General features: G+C 40.1%; 1 protein-coding gene across 8 annotated transcripts in view; it reads left to right on the top strand.

Annotated features, from left to right (window-relative positions):
• Positions 1-16,019, top strand: part of ZDHHC13 (zDHHC palmitoyltransferase 13) — a 189,830-nt gene that overhangs the window by 111,960 nt on the left and 61,851 nt on the right. The gene's annotated exons all lie outside the window — the stretch shown is intronic.

Raw genomic sequence — 16,019 nt, 5'->3', positions numbered from 1 at the left:
AACACAGGAAAAGATGTTCACCATCACTAGTTGTTAGGGAAACGCAAATTAAAACCACAATGAGATACCACTACACAGAATGGCTAAAATAAAAAATACCGATAAAAATACCGATAAAACAAATGCTGGCAAGGATGTGGAGATATTGAGTCTTGCATATGCTCTTGGAGAGCATGTGAAATGGTAACAGCCATTCTGGAAATCCGTCTGGCAACTTCTTAAAATGTTAAATATATACTTGCTGTATGACCCATGAATCTCAATCTCGGGAATTTATTTCAGAGAAACGAAAACATTCTCACACAAAATGTTCACAGCACATGCTCACATAAAATGTCCTATATGCAAATGTTCAAAGATGCTTTATTTGTAGTAGCCCCAAACTGGAAACGACCCAAGTGTCCTTCAATAGGTGAAGGTTGAACAAACTGAGGTACATCCATTCCACGGAACACTACCTGGCAAGAAAAAGGAACGAATAAATGCAACAACTGGGAAGTATCATGAGGCTATTATGCTGAGTGAAAAAAGCCAATCTTGAAAGGTTAGATACTGTATGATTTCATTTATAAAACATTCTCAAATTGACAAAATTATGGAGATGGAGAAGAGCTAAGTGGTTGCCAGGGGCTTGGAAAGGGGAGGAAGGGTGTGATTATAAAGGGGCAGCGCTAGACAGCTGCTTTGTGGTGATGGGCAGCTCTGTGTCTTGATGTGGCAGTGATTATACAAACCATACATACACAAATATTACAAAAAGAGTGAGTGCATGCAGAAACTGGTCAGACTATGTGCCAGTCAGTCAGTAATGCACTATAGGTGTGTAAAATGTCACCATTGCAGGTAGCTGGATGATGGGTACACGGGACATCCCCACAGTATTTTTGCATCTCCTTGTGGGTCTACAATTATTTCAAAATTAAAAGTTAAAAAGTGGACTGAGAAGAAAGAGGCAAAGGATCCTCATACTTATTAAACATCTGACTTGTGCTAGGTGCCTTTAGTCTGTTCATTTCTTCAATAATTTATTGGATGCCTTCTGTATACCATTCACTATGCCTGAAAATTAAAAGTAAACAAATGGTTACTGCCTTTTTGATATTTACAGTCTAGATCAGAAGGTTAAGTAACTTGCCCAAGATCACACACTGGTAAGGGATGGAATTGAATTCAAAACTATGGACCCAGATCATTTCTGGAAATTACATAGAAATCAGAGTTACCTTCTATGGAACATTACAACCAAACTCAGAAGTTATAAAAATAGAAAAATAATTTATCTTTTATTTCCTGCTGATTAAAATTTCATGTCATGTCAACCTTAATTAAGGCTATAACCTCAACTTTGTGTTTTCAGTCTCAAGAAGACTACCAGTGACTATCTATATCATAAAGATAATCTAGCCACACAACTGAATAAAGGTGATGACATATTTTCTCAAGAAAATCTGTAATTCAATGGATACCACATTAAACATTGGAATAAAAGAAATGTATAAGCCAATGAAATTTAAAAAACATAAATCAATGACCCCTGACCTCAAAAGCAAAGCTGTCTCTAGAATTTTTTAAAGTACCACGTGACCATTATATATTTACACTATTGGTTTTGTCACTTAAAAAAAAAAACTATGTGCAGAGCAATTATATTGGGAGGTGATTATTCATCAAATCTCTAGAGGGTGCTTTTACTCTATTAGAGGATTTGCTACAGGGTTTCCTTATTTAAAAGACATTGGGGGGGACCTTCAAGATGGCAGAGGAGATCACCTTCCTCCCCGCAAATACATCAGAAATACATCTACATGTGGAACACTCCTACAGAACACCTACTGAACGCTGGCAGAAACCTCTGACTTCCCAAAATACATATTTTGGGAATATACATATTTTTTTTCCTTTTTCCCTTTTTGTGAGTGAGTATGTGTATGCTTCTTTGTGTGATTTTGTCTGTATAGCTTAGCTTTTACCATTTGTCCTAGGGTTCTGTCTGTCTGCTTTTTTTTTTTTTTTTAGTATGGTTTTTAGTGCTTGTTATCATTGGTGGATTGGTTTTTTGGTTTGGTGGCTCTCTTCTTTTTATTATTACTTTTTAATTTTTAATAATTAAAAAAATTTTTTATTTTAATAACTTTGTTTCATTTTATTTTTTTCCTTCATTCCTTCCTCCCTCTCTCTCTCCCCTTCTTTCTTTCTTCCTTCCTTCCTTTCTTCCTTCTTTCTTTCCTTCCTTCCTTCTTTGCTTCCTTCCTTCCTTCCTCCTTTCTCCCTCCCTCCCTCCCTCTCTCTCTCTCACTCTTTCTTCCTTCCTTCCTTTCTCTCTCTCTCTCTCTCTCTTTCTCTCTCTCTTTCTTTCTCCAGTTTCTTCTGAGCCATGTGGCTGACAGGGTCTTGGTTCTCTGGCCGGGTGTCAGGCCTGTGCCTCTGAGGGGGGAGAACCAAATTCATGATATTGGTCCACCAGAAACCTCCTGGCTCCACATAATATCAAATGGCAAAAGCTCTCCCAGAGATCTCCATCTCAATGCTAAGACCCAGCTCCACTCAATGACCAGCAAGCTACAGTGCTGAACACCCTATGCCAAACAACTAGCAAGACAGGAACACAACCCTACCCATTAGCAGAGAGGCTGCCTAAAATCATGATAAGGTCACAGACACCCCAAAACATACCACCAGACGCGGTCCTGCCCACCAGAAAGATAAGATCCATCCTCATCCATCAGAACACAGGCACTAGTCCCCTCCACCAGAAAGCCTACACAACCCACTGAACCAACTTTAGCCACTGGGGACAGACACCAAAAACAACAGGAACTACGAACCTGCAGCCTGCGAAAAGGAGACCCCAAACACAGTAAGTTAAGCAACATGAGAAGACAGGAAAACACACAGCAGATGAAGGAGCAAGATAAAAACCCACCAGACCTAACAAATGAAGAGGAAATAGGCAGCCTACCTGAAAAAGTATTCAGAGTAATGATAGTAAAGATGATCCAAAATCTAGGAAATAGAATGGAGAAAATACAAGGAACATTTAACAAGAACCTAGAAGAACTAAAGAGCAAAGAAACAATGATGAACAACACAAAAAATGAAATTAAAAATTCTCTAGAAAGAAGCAATAGCAGAATAACTGATAGGTGGCAGAAGAACGGATAAGTGACCTGGAAGAAAGAATAGTGGAAATAACTACTGCAGAACAGAATAAAGAAAAAAGAATGAAAAGAACTGAGGACAGGCCCAGAGACCTCTGGGACAACATTAAATGCACCAACATTCGAATTATAGGGGTCCCAGAAGAAGAAGAGAAAAAGAAAGGGACTGAGAAAATATTTGAAGAGATTATAGTTGAAAACTTCCCTAATATGGGAAAGGAAATAGCCAGTCAAGTCCAGGAAGCGCAGAGAGTCCCATACAGGATAAATCCAAGGAGAAACATGCCAAGACTCATATTGGTTAAACTATCAAAAATTAAATACAAAGAAAAAATATTAAAAGCAGTAAGGGAAAAGCAACAAATAACATACAATGGAATCCCCATAAGGTTAACAGCTGATTTCTCAGCAGAAACTCTGCAAGCCAGAAGGGACTGGCAGGACATATTTAAAGTGATGAAAGGGAAAAAGCTACAACCAAGATTACTCCACCCAGCAAGGATGTCTTTCAGATTCGACAGAGAAATTAAAACCTTTACAGACAAGCAAAAGCTAGGAGAACTCAGCACCACCAAACCAGCTTTAAACAAATGCTAAAGGAACTTCTCTAGGCAGGAAACACAAGAGAAGGAAAAGACCTACAATAATTAACCTAAAACAATTAAGAAAATGGTAATAGGAACATACATGTTGATAACTACCTTAAACGTAAATGGATTAAATGCTCCAACCAAAAGACATAGACTGGCTGAATGGATACAAAAACAAGACCCATATATATGCTGTCTACAAGAGAACCCACTTCAGACCTAGGGACACATACAGACTGAAAGTGAGGGGATGGAAAAAGATATTCCATGCAAATGGAAATCAAAAGAAAGCTGGAGTAGCAATTCTCATATCAGACAAAATAGACTTTAAAATAAAGACTATTACAAGAGACAAAGAAGAACACTACATAATGGTCAAGGGATCAATCCAAGAAGATATAACAATTGTAAATATTTATGCACCCAACATAGGAGCAGCTCGATACATAAGGCAAATGCAAACAGCCATAAAAGGGGAAATTGACAGTAACACAATCATAGTAGGGAACTTTAACACCCCAGTTTCACCGATGGACAGATCATCCAAAATGAAAATAAATAAGGAAACATAAGCTTTAAATGATACATTAAACAAGATGGACTTAATTGATATTTATAGGACATTCCATCCAAAAACAACAGAATACACATTTTTCTCTAGTGCTCATGGAACATTCTCCAGGATAGATCATATCTTGGGTCACAAATCAAGCCTCGGGAAATTTAAGAAAATTGAAATCATATCAAGTATCTTTTCTGACTACAGTGCTACGAGACTAGATATCAATTACAGGAAAAAAACTCTGTGAAAAATACAAGCACATGAAGGCTAAACAATACACTACTTAATAACCAAGAGATCACTGAATAAATCAAAGAGGAAATCAAAAAATACCTAGAAACAAATGACAATGGAGACACGATGACCCAAAACCTATGGGATGCAGCAAAAGCAGTTCTAAGAGGGAAGTTTATAGCAATACAATCCTACCTCAAGAAACAAGAAACATCTCAAATAAACAACCTAAACTTACACCTAGAGCAATTAGAGAAAGAAGAACAAAAAAACCCCAGTGTTAGCAGAAGGAAAGAAATCATAAAGATCAGATCAGAAAGAAATGAAGGAAACAATAGCAAAGATCAACAAAACTAAAAGCTGGTTCTTTGAGTAGATGAACGAAATTAATAAACCATTAGTCACATTCATCAAGAAAAAAAGGGAGAAGACTCAAATCAATAGAATTAGAAAAAAAGGAGAAGTAACAACTGACACTGCAGGAATACAAAGGATCATAAGACTTTACTACAAGCAACTATATGCCAATAAATTGGACAACCAGGAAGAAATGGAAAAATTCTTAGAAAGCACAACCTTCTGAGACTGAAACAGGAAGAAATAGAAAATATAAACAGACCAATCACAAGCACTGAAATTGACACAGTGATTAAAAATCTTCCAACAAACAAAAAAGCCCAGGACCAGATGGCTTCACAGGCAAATTCTATCAACCATTTAGAGAAGAGTTAACACCTATCCTTCTGAAACTCTTCCAAAATATAGCAGAGGGAGGAACACTCCCAAACTCATTCTACGAGGCCACCATCACCCTGATACCAAAACCAGCAAAGATGTCACAAAGAAAGAAAACTACAGGCCAATATCACTGATGAACATAGATGCAAAACTCCTCAACAAAATACTAGCAAACAGAATCCAAAAGCACATTAAAAGGATCATACACCATGATCAAGTGGGGTTTATCCCAGGAATGCAAGGATTCTTCAATATATGCAAATCAATCAATGTGATACACCATATTAACAAATTGAAGGATAAAAATCATATGATCATCTCAATAGACGCAGAAGGAGCTTTTGACAAAATTCAACACCCTTTTATGATAAAACACTCTCCAGAAAGTAGGCATAGAGGGAACCTACCTCAACATAATAAAGACCACATATGAAAAGCCCACAGCCAGCATCGTTCTCAATGGTGAAAAACTGAAACCATTTCCTCTAAGATCAGGAACGATACAAGGTTGTCCACTCTCACCAGTGTTATTCAACATAGTTTTGGAAGTTTTAGCCAGAGCAATCAGAAAAGAAAAAGCAATAAAAGAATCTAAATAAGAAATTAAAAAGTAAAGCTATCACTGTTTGCAGATGACATGATACTATACATAGAGAATCCTAAAGATGCTACTAGAAAACTACTAGAGCTATTCAGGAAATTTGGTAAAGTAGCAGGATACAAAATTAATGCACAGAAATCTCTTGCATTCCAATACACTAATGATAAAGAATCTGAAAGAGAACTTAAGGAAACCCTCCCATTTACCATTGCAACAAAAAGAATAAAATACCTAGGAATAAACCTACTTAAGGAGCAAAAGACCTGTATGCAGAAAACTATAAGACACTGATTAAAGAAATTAAAGACAATACAAACAGATGGAGAGATAAACCATGTTCTTGGTTTGGAAGAATCAACATTGTGAAAATGACTATACTACCCAAACCAATCTACAGGTTCAATGCAATCCCTATCAAACTACCAATGGCACTTTTCACAGAACTAGAACAAAAAATTTCACAATTTGTATGGAAACACAAAAGACCCTGAATAGCCAAAGCAATCTTGAGAAAGAAAAATGGAGCTGGAGGAATCAGGCTCCCTGACTTCAGACTATACTACAAAGCTACAGTAATCAAGACAGTATGGTACTGGCACAAAAACAGAAATATAGATCAATGGAACAGGATAGAAAGCCCAGAGGTAAACCCACACACATATGGTCACCTTATTTTTGATACAGTAGGCAAGAATATACAATGGAGAGAAGATAGCCACTTCAATAAGTGGTGCTGGGAAAACTGGACAGCTACATGTAAAAGAGTTAAATTAGAACACTCCCTAACACCATTCACAAAAATAAACTCAAAATGTATTAAAGACCTGTATGTAAGGCCAGACACTATAAAACTCTTAGAGGAAAACATAGGCAGAATACTCTATGACATAAATCACAGCAAGATCCTTTTTGACCCACCTCCTAGAGAAATGGAAATAAAAGCAAAGATTTAAAAATGGGACCTAATGAAGCTTAAAACCTTTTGCACAGCAAAGGAAACCATATCTATTACACGATGAAAGGACAGCCCTCAGAATGGGAGAAAATATTTGCAAATGAAGCATCTGACAAAGGATTAATCTTCAAAATTTACAAGCAGCTCATGCAGCTCAATATGAAGAAAACAAAAAACCCAATCCCATAATGGGCAGAAGACCTAAATAGACATTTCCCCGAAGAAGATATACAGATTGCCAACAAACACATGAAAGGATGCTCAACATCACTAATCATTAGAGAAATGCAAATCAAAGCCACAATGAGGTATCACCTCACACCAGTCAGAATGGCTATCATCAAAAAATCTACAAACAATAAATGCTGGAGAGGGTGTGGAGAATAGGGAACATTCTTGTGCTGTTGGTGGGAATGTAAATTGATACAGCTACTATGGAGAACAGTATGGAGGTTCCTTAAAAAACTAAAAATAGAACTACCTTATGACCCAGCAATCCCACTACTGGGCATATACCCCGAGAAAACCAAAATTCAAAAAGAGTCATGTACCACAATGTTCACTGAAGCTCTATTTACAATAGCCAGGACATGGAAGCAGCCTAAGTGTCCATCAACAGATGAATGGATAAGTAAGATGTGGCACATACACAATGGAATATTACTCAGCCATAAAAAGAAACGAAATTGAGTTATTTGTAATGAGGTGGATGGACCTAGAGTCTGTCATACAGAGTGAAGTAAGTCAGAAAGAGAAAAAGAAATACCGTATGCTAACAGATATATATGGAATCTAAAAAAAAAAGTGGTTCTTAAGAACCTAGGGTCAGGATAGGAATAAAGGTGCAGACCTAGAGAATGGAATTGAGGACACGGGGAGGGGGAAGGGTAAGCTGGGACAAAGTGAGAGAGTGGCATGGAGATATATACACTACCAATGTAAAATAAATAGCTAGTGGGAAGCAGCCGCATCGTACAGGGAGATCAGCTCGGTGCTTTGTGACCACCTAGAGGGGTGGGATAGGGAGGGTGGGAGGGAGACGCAAGAGGGAGGAGATATGGGGATATATATATATATATGTATAGCTGATTCACTTTGTTATAAAGCAGAAACTAACACACCATTGTAAAGCAATGATACTCCAATAAAGATGTTAAATAAATAAATAAAGACATTGAGTTATTGAGAAATTAATCACTTCATGTACAATCACAGTGACGGGGAGCAGACCTCAAAATGACCAAGCTTGAATCTCCTGGCTCTGCCAACCACGCGAGTGGGGGCCTAGCAGGATTTGCGTTGATTTAAAAAATGTAAAAAGTGATGCTTCTTCTGTTTGAGTCTTGTGGGTTACACTGATTTGTGTGTGTGAATATGGTGAGGGGTGGGGGAGAGAGAGAGAGAGAGGTAGAGAGAGAAATGTGCCTTTCATGCATTTAACCCAGCACTTGCTTTGCACGTCACCTTGCTGGGACATATCAGTTATGTAAAATGAGGGAAATATTGATTGAATTTTAGCACGAATGCCCTCCAACATGCCCTCTATTTTGAATTGGTTTAAAAAAGATCTGTGTTTAAGAACGCATATGTGGTAGAGCCAGCATGTGCATCCAGGTCTGGCTGACTCCAAAGCCCGTCACTCAGCATTAGAGTGAAGTTAATTCGCCAAATAGTGCCTGGAATGGGATTGCAGTTGGGGCTCTAATCCCAAACTGAGAGCTGCCTGCCATTGCTCTTGATGGCAAACTGGAAGGGAAGGTGGAGTCCTCCTCATCTCTGCTCCATTGCACTTGTCTGTGCTCCAGCCCGACTCTGTTCCTTAAGCCCAGTGTCCCTGTGCCAGTCAGAGCTAGACCGTGTGCAGTGCCTCCCATTTGCTTTCATACATGACCCCCTGCCCGGACTATCATTCTAAGAAGAGTCCTAAGTCCTCTTTGAGCTGCTGCTAAACTCCATCTCCCCAGAACGTCCTTGCACAATTAATAATCCTGTTGCCAAGGGCAGGACTTCAACCCTGTCAGGTTTGCCTTTTCTCTGACCAATGGTCCCAGCGTTTCTAGCATTGAAACAGAATGTATTGTGGGAAGACGTTGGAATAAGAACAGATTTTTGTTTCCAATGTTTTTTTTCTAATGCCAGACTTTGAACAACTTTATTATGATTTTAGAATTAGTTATTATAGTCGGAAGTTTGTTTTCAACAAATATTTCTATAAGTCAAGCATGAATATTTTAGTTTTGATGGGAAGAATATATTTATTTAAAAAATAAAGATTGTGGTTTTATTTATACAGGAAGTTCAGCCCATCTTTGTGCAAGGCTGCATCTGCTGGTGTGTGACCTTTAACTACTTGCTGTAACCTCTGTGAATGAGAGTAACCTGAGGTGTTCAGAACTGCCCCCACTGGTTTGCCTCCTGACTCTGATGTGGCTTACTCATGGGCTCCTTGGCTTGCATCACCCAGGAAGGTCCGTCTCTCCTCCTGAGACCTGCTTGCCTGAGTCCCGAGCCCCCTTCCCCTGATAATTAAGTGTATTGAGATGTCTGAGTGCTGAGGTCAACCTGACCCTCAGGATGGGGCGAAACCAAGGAGCCAAACTCATTATCACCATTAGGATTTGTAACAAAATAATCCAAACAGTTCCAGTCTTCAGGGGAGACAGACAGGGTCTGCCTGGGGCACCTGCAAGCATCAGCATGTCGTTCCCTTCATCCTGAAGTTTCTCTTTCTGTTTTTCTTTCCCAAGATCATGATGGCTTTGTGATATTTCCTGATTATAAAAGTAATAGACATTCTTATTTTTAAAAGTGCAGAAAGGTACAAAGAAGTAAAAATCAACCATAATCTCACTGTATCCTTCCAGAAATATCACTATATCCTTCCTTTTTCTAGACCTATGTAGCAGAAGGCTTTTTATCTGATAGTAGTGGGACTGTGCTTAGTGGGTTAAGAAAAAAACATAGTTTAAATAAGAAATGATAATAATATCAAACTGTGTATATATATATATATATATATATATATACGTACTTTAAATCTTTTATTTCGTTTAAAATATATCGATGTTTTAATATAGCCTTTTATGTCACTTGTTACTCTGCTGAAGGGAATTCACGTTTATCTTTCTCATATAGTCACCATAATATTTTGTCTCCAAATTCTTGTATTGGCTTCTTTGAAGAAGAAAGAAAACTTAAAAACATTTATGAAGCATTCTGAGAGCAAAATCTTGAACCTTTACAATTATCCCCTCCCCCAACCCATTATAGCTCCCTCACTACAAGAGCAATTGAATTCTTCAAAGAATTCAACTTAGTTTTTAAAAATACGTTTCTCTGTTTTTACTCATTTTTTCTAATTTATATAATATTTAACTATGAATATAATAATAAGTAAATTGGAATAAAGAGGCTAGAGAACTGTAAAACTGACTCCTGCTAAACACATGAGCTGTCTGGCGGGAGCACAGGTGGCCGGGCACAAAGATACACAGCCTTCCATCCAGAACCTTCAGTGGGCCTGAGCAGCGGCCCTGGAGGTTTTCCAGGTGGAAAGGGAGGGTTGACTCAAATGATGAGTCCCCTAGGTGGTTGGATGTCAATTAGGAGAGCTGACACTGTAAGCAAACACACACACACAACAGACATTAATATAATCTATTTACAAAGTTTGAAATCCATATGGCCCACTTTTTGGTTTAACCTGTTTACATGACAATAACTATAGTCTGACATCATCACTTTGAGTGATTGCATAGTATTCCATTGTATGGGTGTGCCATCTTTACCTAATCCCTTACTAAGACCTTGTAGACTTTGTTTTCTTTTTCTTTGCTCTTGTTTGTACTTTTAAAAATTAATTAATTGATTTTTGGCTGCGTGGGCTTTCTCTAGTTGCTGTGAGCAGGGGCTACTCTTTGTTGTGGTGCGAGGGCTTTTCATTGTGGTGGCTTCTCTTGTTGCGGAGCACAGGCTCTAGGTGCGTGGGTTTCAGCAGTTGTGGCTCGCGGGCTCAGTAGTTGTAGTTCCTGGGCTCTAGAGTGCAGGCTCAGTAGTTGTGGCTCACAGGCTTAGTTGCTCCGTGGCATGTGGGATCTTCCCGGACCAGGGCTCAAACCCGTGTCCCTTGCATTGGCAGGCGGACTCTTAACCACTGCGCCACCAGGGAAGCCCTGCACTTGTTTGTATTTTTATATACTTGTTTGATTATTTCCTCAGGATAAATTTCTAGTAGTGAAATTGCTGCATCAGGGACTTCCACGGTGGTCCAGTGGTTAAGACTTTCCCTTGCAGTGCAGGGAGTGTGGATTTGATCCCTGGTTGGGGAGCTGAGATCCCACATGCCTCGCCGCCAAAAATCCAAAACATAAAACAGAAGCAATACTGTAACAAATTCAATAAAGACTTTAAAAATGGTCCACATCAAAAAAGATCTTAAAACAAAAAAAGAACTTGCTGCATCAAAGCATATCCACATTATTAAGATTTTGATAGGCATTGCTACCAACTCTCCAGAAAATGTGTACCAACTTATATACCTCCAGTAATGTAACCCCCAGATTTTCCTATTGGTCCCATAGCCGCTCCCCTCCTCACCCAGCCTCCCAGTGAGCAATAAAAAAAAACTCTCAGGAGGAAAATGTTTGAAGGGTGTGAGATGAAGCTTCCCCATAGAGATGCCAAGTGGGCTGAACAGTGGTACCAAAATGGTGAATCCATTAGAAACAGAAAATGCTCGGGGAGGGGAGGAAGTGGTGTGGGTCTACCTTTTCTTTTCGTGGAATCTCAGGACAGCATTAAGTAGCAGAGAGCACCAAGAATGAGGTCCTCAAAGACCTGGCTCTGATGGGTAGCTCTGTCATTTACAGGTTGTGTGACCTTTAGGCAAGTCATTTAACCTCTCTGAGCCTCAGTTTCTTCATCTATAAAATAGCATTATCCTGTGTTAGAGCGTTTATCTCGGCCTGCCTTGCCTTACATACGGCTGGACATGTTACAGCCTGACTCTCACCAGGGAATTGCTGCCTTAGTGCAGGGAAGGAGCTGACCCTGGACTTCTGTGCTTACAACCTGGGTCCTGTTTAGCTTCTAAGAACAAGTCCTTGTTTGCTACCACAGTTAGGGTCTTCACCTTGAACTCAATAACCACATTGCCCATATTCTTGATTCCTATCAAGCTGGGTCCAGAAACAGCTGGAGACTGGAGTGGAGGGTGAGGGGAAGAGGAAGAGGGTTGCGAATGTCTAGGACAATTCCATTGTGTGTGCCAATGATTAACATTAGGTTTATTTCAACACAACCTGCCTAATCTTGAACTTCAGACCGCAAGATCCCCCTTCCTGAACCTGCCTGCTGCTAGACTCTTTCTGGTCCCAGCCGCCTCTGTCCTGCCTGGCTGCACCTCGTTTGATAATACCATTTCTTTTAACTAAAGCAGTTCCTTTAAAATAAACTCTCGCTCACAGGTAGTGAGCACATATTAGATGCCGGGTACTGTGCTAAGAATTATACATGTATTATCCCTACTGACAGTCCCAGGAGGTAGGCATTTCCATTTTACAGGTGAAAAAACTGTCTCAGCAAAGTTTAGCAGCTTTCCCAAGGTCACACAGCAAGAGTATGAATAAGCTGGGATTTGAACCAGTCTGTATGCAACCAAGCCCATGTTGTTAGTCATCGCCAACGACCAGGAGAGGCAGGGAGGACAGGTGTTCAACCCTCTTCTCATTTTATAGAGGAGCAAGCTAAGGCTCAGAGCGTGTCAAGATCACACACCTGGTCTGTAGCAGAGCCAAGCCTAGAACCAGATCCCAATAAAGGCACCCCAGGTGGAGCTGTCACACAAAGCAGTCACTGAAATATTGAGGGATAGATAGCCTTCTGATTCCTAAAGTGGGAAGAAAAGAGGAGACACTTTGAAGTCTTGAAGAGGGATTTAAAGTATTCACTTAAAGGCTTTTTGGCAAGAGCCCATGAAACATCTGTGGAGGTAGGGATGAGTTGTCCCTGTTCCTGTCTACAGGAACCTTGAAATGCATATGCAAAGTGACAAAATTGCATGTGCAGTTGGGAAAGAGCACTTCCTGTTATACCAGGGAAGACTGACTAGAGGGATGCATTTTCAGTAGTGGTTGAAGGGTTGATATAATTTGAACAGAGTTGGTGGTTCCTGGAGACCTGGTAAGTGTACAGTCCAGACTTCAGGCTGACACATACCAGATGGCTATTGTGAGCCAAGCAAGCAGTAGAGCAAAATGTACATGCTTAGTGATGTTATCTTTAAGGTATCCTTACTGAATGTGTAGGCTGTGTTTGCTTGTTATGTTATTGGATGAAATAAAGAGAAGAATGATCTTCTAGGTTTCAGACCTACGCTCACTCCCTGAACCTGACCTTCACAATGCCCTCGCACTGAGAGCCCTCTACGGTTTTAGACAGGGGTCTCCTCGACAATCTTCCCATGAGTTCCTGTTGAGGACATATCTTCTTTAGTCACCTGTTTTAAGTGTTCATAAAGTGCTTTCCCATCCATTATGTCATTTGATCCTTACACTGTCCTTAGGAGGAAAATGTGCAGGAAGTATTCCTATTTTACACAGGAGGAAATTGAGTGTTTAACGTAAAGGTGACAAGTAGGCTTCTATTCACATTGACTTCCTGGACCACCGTATTGAGGGTTCTGAGGTAAGGTCTAGGGGTTCAGCAAAAACTAATGCTGTAATCAATTAGCAATGTCTGCCCTGGACACAGATAAGGAGGTACCCATGCTGTAAGTTAAAGAACTTAAGCTTCCTAATTCCCAGCCACGGTTTTTTCCTACCGCATGTGCCTCATAGAGGGCTTGTGGGAGGAGGTGCCGGTACATAGATACAAGTAGGAAATGGTACAGACTAAATGCTCAGTGTGGTAGGCTGAAAATGGCCCTCCAAAAGATATCCATGTCCTAATCCCTGGAATCTGTGAATATTACCTTATATAGCAAAAACAAACAAACAAACAAAAAACCATGTGTTTTGGGTAGACTTTGTGAATGTGATTTAGGATCTTGAGGTAGGGAGAGTATCCTGAATTATCCAAGTTGGCCCTCAACGCAATCCTGTGGGTACTTCCCTTGTGGCACAGTGGTTAAGAATCCGACTGCTGGGCTTCCCTGGTGGCGCAGTGGTTGAGAGTCCGCCTGCCAGTGCAGGGGACACGGGTTTGTGCCCCGGTCCGGGAGGATCCCACATGCCGCGGAGCGGCTAGGCCCGTGAACCATGGCCACGGAGCCTGTGTGTCCGGAGCCTGTGCTCCGCAACGGGAGAGGCCACAACAGTGAGAGGCCCACGTAATGCAAAAAAAAAAAAAAAATAGAATCCGACTGCCAATGCAGGGGACATGGGTTCAAGTCCTGGTCCGGGAAGATCCCACATGCTGCGGAGCCACTAAGCCTGTGTGCCACAGCTACTGAGCCTGCATTCTAGAGCCTGCGAGCCATGACTCCTGAGCCCACGTGCCACAACTACTGGAGCCCGCGAGCCTAGAGCCTGTGCTCTGCAACAACAGCAGCCACTGCAGTGAGAAGCCCATGCACCACAACAAAGAGTAGCCCCTGCTCGCTGCAACTAGAGAAAGCCCGCACGCAGCAATGAAGACCCAACGCAGCCAAAAATAATAATAATCATAAAAATAAATTTAAAATAACTTTTAAAATTAATTTAAAAAATAAATGCAATCATGTGTATATTCACAAGAGGGGGCCAGAGAGAGATTTCAGAGAGAAGAAGGTGAACTTATGGCAAAGAGAGATTTGGAGATGTATCCACAAGCCAAGGAACGCTGACAAGGAGTTGGAAGCGACAAGGAATGGATTCTTCCCTAGGGCCTTTGAAAGTGGTGCAGCCCTGCCAACACCTTGATTTTGGCCCACTAATGCTGATTTCAGACGTCTGGCCTCCAGCACTGTGAGAGAATAGATTTCTGTTATTTTAAGCCACCAAGTTTGTGGCAAATTGTTACAGCAGCCACAGGAAGCAAATATACTCAGTAAGTTTTTTTTGTATTGAGGTATAGTTGATGTACAATATTATAGAAGTTTCAGGTGTACAAGATAGTCACAATTTTTAAAGGTTATACCCCATTTATAATTATTATAACATATCGGCTATATTCCCGTGTTGTCCAATATATCCTTATAGCTTATTTATTTTATACATAGGAGTTTGTACCTCTTAATTCCCTACCCTTCTCCTGCCCCTCCTCCACTCCATCTCCCCACTCCCTGGTGACCACTGGTTTGCTCTCTATATCTGTAAGTCTGTTTCTTTTTTGTTATATTCACTAGTTTGTTTTAGTTTTTAGTTCCACATATAAGTGATATCATACAGTATTTGTCTTTGACTTATTTCACTAAACATAATACCCTCCAAGTCCATCCATGATGTTGCAAATGGCAAAATTTCATTCTTTTTCTTATAGCTGACTAATAGTCCATTGTGTGTGTGTGTGTGTGTACCCCACATTTTCTTTATCTGTTCATCTGTTCATGGACACTTAGGTTGCTTCCATATCTTGGCTATTGTAAATAATGCTGCTATGAACATTGTACACTCAGTAGTATTAATTTTCCCTCTTTTTGCAATCTTTCTGAGCTCTGGAAAATAAACATGCACATGTATTATGCAACAAATAGTATGTATTTCCATATAAATTTCATTGCCAATAGGAGAGACCTCCAATATGAGTAGATACGTTTAATGCAGAATCTAATGTCTGTTAAGACCATGCTTAGATGTTTACTGTACAAGGATGTTTACTCTACATGGATACGAATTAAGAATTAATCAGTCTGCTCCATTTTCTACCAGAACAGTTATTTGTCTGACATTTTCTTCAGTCCATCTTCAATAGCTCATGGGTGGGATAATAGCATTTTGAACAAGTGTGAGCCTTTCATTCTAAGGGAAAGGTTTGCCTCTACAGTCTGAGGGTGTTTTTTGTTGTTGTTTGTTTTGAAGGTGTTAGGGCTACAGTTTTTCCTCTTTCGGGAAGAGGCTGGTAAAGGAGCAGAAGTTCGGCCTGCCATAAAATTAGTACACAGGCAGGATGAGCCAGCAAACTGGAAAAAATAAATCATGTCATTTCAGTGCATTGCCCATGGAGCCTAAATTAGAAAATAAAATCCATTATGAGAAATGAAATT

This window comes from Stenella coeruleoalba (genome assembly GCF_951394435.1).
Source record: "Stenella coeruleoalba genome assembly, chromosome: 8".
NCBI lineage: Eukaryota > Metazoa > Chordata > Mammalia > Artiodactyla > Delphinidae > Stenella > Stenella coeruleoalba.
The sequence above is the reverse complement of the archived record's forward strand: the minus strand, read 5'-3'. Positions and strand labels throughout refer to the sequence as shown.